Here is a 4,358-nt window from a genome sequence, read left to right on the forward strand (position 1 = left end):
ATGGAAAATACTGAAACTATTTATTGAAAGCTCACTTTTCTCCCCTCCTCATTTCAGACAGTTTCTCCCATTATTTTCAAATTCATTCTTATCTCTCTTAAAGAGGTGGCCCTTCTCTTGGTCAAATCAAACCCATTGACATGCATATTTGATCCTATCACTTTCTATCCTCTCCAATATATTGACCACTCAGTTTCAATCTCTCCTTATATACAGTTCTTTCCCTGTTATGTACAAATATACTTATTTCTCCCCTATTCTTAAAAAAAAAAAAAAAAAAAAAAAAAAAAAAATCTCGGGGCAGCTAGGTGGCGCAGTGGATAGAGCACCAGCCTTGAATTCAGGAGGACCCAAGTTCAAATTTGGTCTCAGACACCTAACACTTCCTAGTTGTGTGACCCTGGACAAGTCACTTAACCCCAGCCTCAAAAAAAAAAAAAAAAAAAAAAAAAAAAAAAAAAAAAAAACAACAACAACAACAAAAAAAAAAATCCCTTAAGTCATGCCTAACTCCACTACTTATCATCATATGACTTACTAAATCTAAAAATCTTTTCTCAAAATTCATCCTTGTCATCTTGTAGCCTTTGGAAGTATTAATCATTTTCTTTTCTTGAATGTTGTATCCCATGATAAATGCCATTCAGTTCTCTAAGTGCCGTCAAGTCCTATTTGCTCATTGTTCATCTTCATTTATAGATAGATAGATAGATAGATAGATAGATAGATAGATAGATAGATAGATATTGATGTAGAAATAAATCACATGGCTATAATAATGCAATGATTAATATTTCTATATAAGGGACATATGTAGCAGTGTCAAATATGTTGAGAGGAATATATAAATGCCATAAATATCTAGATGATATAGATAAAGATAAATACTCATATTGATGGCCTAATTCAATGTATTGCCCATTCAAATGAATACCATCACTTGAACAATATATAAATCATCCATTTTTTCTGTGCATTTATTAAATTTATTTAATATTTTATTTAAAATTAGACAGTATTATCTAATTCAGAAATAAACATTAAGGTTTTTTTCCTAGCACATATTAAAAAAATTTCTGCACCCAAGCTGAACTGTGAGTTAAAAATATCTCTTCCATATGTTCAAGCCTCTGAGTGAAGCAATATTAACCATGTAAAATGAAGTTTACTTAGGAGCAACAAATTATTAAAACAATGTCCCTTGAGTAGGAATGCAACAGAATTAAACACTGATAAAGTATAAGGCAAAAGAATGAAAAGATGGATGATAGTTATCTGAGAAATGCTTTTTAAAAATTCACCTACCTATTCCCAAATTCATTCGCTCCTTTTCTTAACCTAGAAAAAATATTTTCTTGGCAACTGTTTCTATATTATCTAAGTTGTGCAAATTGGAAAAATATAAGTGAAATTGTCATATATTGTCAGCTAATTTTTAACATAATAACAATAGAAGCTTGATACTCATAGAAACCTCATTGTATCTTAAACACAAATTGATAATTAAAATTTTCTTTGTTAAGTTTCAATATTAGTTGACTTATAATAAGAAATATACTTAATTCCAACTCTTCATGTTTCTAATTGGGGGAAAGGAAAGGAGGATAATTTCTCTACTTTCCCCATGCCAGAAATATAGCAATATCAAATATCTCCATGTGGCAATAAGTGTTTGTGCTTGCCTAAATGTGCCTTAGACCAGATCTCAAGGCTCTAGTTATTTACTCATTTGCATTACTTCCTCTGGGCATAAATAACTTACACATTGATCCAGAGATGGATGTTTCTTGCCCAATACCTACTTCATGATATTAAGAGATCAAAAGTTCCTGAAGGCTAAATGAAAGTGTGAGAGACTTTCTGGAATGGCCTTCTTGAGCAATGAAAGAAAAGAACAAGCATTTACTATGTTATTATTACATGTTAAGCATAAATATATAAGCAGTAAGAAATAGTCCCTCCCTAACTTCAAGGATCTTACATTTTAATGAGAAAAGACAATACACAAAAGGTAGCTAAAAACCAGGAGGTAAGTCATAATGAAGGTACCTGCTGCAAAGACTGATTCTAAGGACTGAAATCCAGGAACAGAGTTTCTCCACAAGATAGTAGAAACCTTATTCTTTTGAAAAGGTCAGAAAGGTAATTGGATGTTCTTGGGCAAGGAGGCCTTAGGCACTGAGGTTCAAGGATAAGATGTGATTTAGAAGTCTGGGAGCCAGGAATAGGGTTTAGAGGGGAAGATAATTACTAACAGGGAGGATACACTATATGCCAGCTGTCCAGGAGATCTGGACCTAAAGTTGTTGCTCAGAATGCTGCAGAAGAATGACGTGGTTCCTCAGAAAAAGCTAAAGTAGTGATTTTGTTGGTGTTGGTATGGATGTTGTTTCATACTAAAAATATTCAGTGATGTAGGCTTATGAGTTGTTGTTCTTTGTTTTTTAAATATTGTTGTGATTGGGGGCAACTAAGTGATGCAGTGGACAGAGCACCAGCCCTGAAGTCAGGAGGAACTAAGTTCAAATCTGGCCTCAGACACTTAAGACTTCCTAGCTGTGTGACCCTGGGCAAGTCACTTAACCCCAATTGCCTCAGCCCAAACATATATATATATATATATAATTGTGGTTGTTGGAAAAAGGAAATGTCTAAAGTCTCTTACATTTCTAAATCTATGAGTCTGTCAATCACTGTTAGGGAGACTTAATTTGTTTTGTTTTAATTAAAGATGAGGAAATAATGTACCAAAATATAAGAAAACACTAATCTCCTATGTGTGCACTCTGAAGTTCTGCGGTGAAAGTTATTTTACTATGATAAGCATTATCAACAGTATCCTAATTAATGCTTAGCAACCATCTCTCTGAAAAAATAAGTATACTCTTTAAAATTCAACATGCATTATTATTTTCTTCATTACTCTCTTAATTCTAGGTAATCAATGATATAATAAATCAATTTCTATATTATAGCATTTGTTGATTTCCAAAATTTAACAATAACCTCTCATCGGCTAGTTCAAGCTGACTATAACATGCATTGAATTATTTTTTTAATCTTCAATAACTCTAATGGTTTTCTTAACTGTTCATGCATGTTTGTCAGCTCTTAATCCTCCAGAATTTGTGTAATCATCAAAATCATTTTGTCTGCATGAAGATTTTCCCATTCCCACTTTGCCTTAGTGTTGGGGCTTTTACACTATTAGTGGGGTAATATTATATAAATATTATTTTTTTTACTTTTATTTTTTTATTTATAGTATTTTATTTTTCCAAATACATGTAAAGGTAGTTTTCAATAATTATCTTTGCAAAACCTTCAGGTCCAAAATTTTCTCCTTCTCTCTCTTCTACTCTCCCCTTATCAAGACCACAAGCAACTTGATATAGGTTAAACATGTGCAATTTTTCTAAAACACATTTCCATATTCATCATCATCATACTGCATAAGAAAAATAGGTCAAAAGGGGAAAAATATGCAAAGAAATAACAGCAAAAGAGGTGAAAGTACTATGCTTTGTTCCATATTCTGTTTCCATAGTTCTTTCTTTGAATGCATAAATTCTGAAAATCAAAGGAAAGATTAACAAAACTGAAACTAAGAAAACCAATCAATCAGTTAATTAAACTAAGTTGAGTTATAAAAAATAGATAAACTTTTGGGGCTAGCACACTGTGCCGATTGGGCTGGGGAGAATTCTGGGATCAGAGAAGCCACTGAGATAGAGGAATCTGGCACAGGCTGATAGCTCTTCTCTGCTGATAAAACAGCAGATCAGAAGAGAAATCAAAGCCACATTAAAGTAAAAAGCCAGAAAATATAATCACCCCAAACTGGAAGTGACCTAACACTAATCTCAGCATGGCTGTGCAACCACCTTCTGCTGCCTGTGACTTTTCCTTGGGGCAGTTAAGAACCTGAACAGCAGGGAACACAGCCTGGGGCAGCCTCTAATCCACATAGTGCAGGGCTCAGCCTGAGGCAGTGGAATTCTAGCAGCAGCAGAATTTCCAGAGAAGCGGAACTTCCACAGCAGTGGAACCTTCACAGCAGGGACTGTGCTTTCTGGGCAGACACTTCCTGTTTGAGTGCAGGGGCTTTTCCCAGGTCAGCTGCTAATATCTACGGCCCCATGAGAGGCTTTGGCTGCGGTTTGTGATGCTTTTACTGTTCAGCCTCTAGTCTCAGGGCAGTCGCTAGGCCACACAGCGGGGGTCCTTCACTGGGCACTCCACATAACGCAGCAGTGCTAACCCACCTCTGAGTCATTTCCAGGGAGGGGGGAAAGGAACTCTCTCCCAGAGCTCTCTCTTAGCCCAGTCATAGGATTGCTGCATCCTATCCCCAGTCT

The sequence above is a fragment of the Sminthopsis crassicaudata genome, chromosome 5 (genome assembly GCF_048593235.1).
Source record: "Sminthopsis crassicaudata isolate SCR6 chromosome 5, ASM4859323v1, whole genome shotgun sequence".
In the NCBI taxonomy this organism is placed as follows: Eukaryota; Metazoa; Chordata; class Mammalia; order Dasyuromorphia; family Dasyuridae; genus Sminthopsis; species Sminthopsis crassicaudata.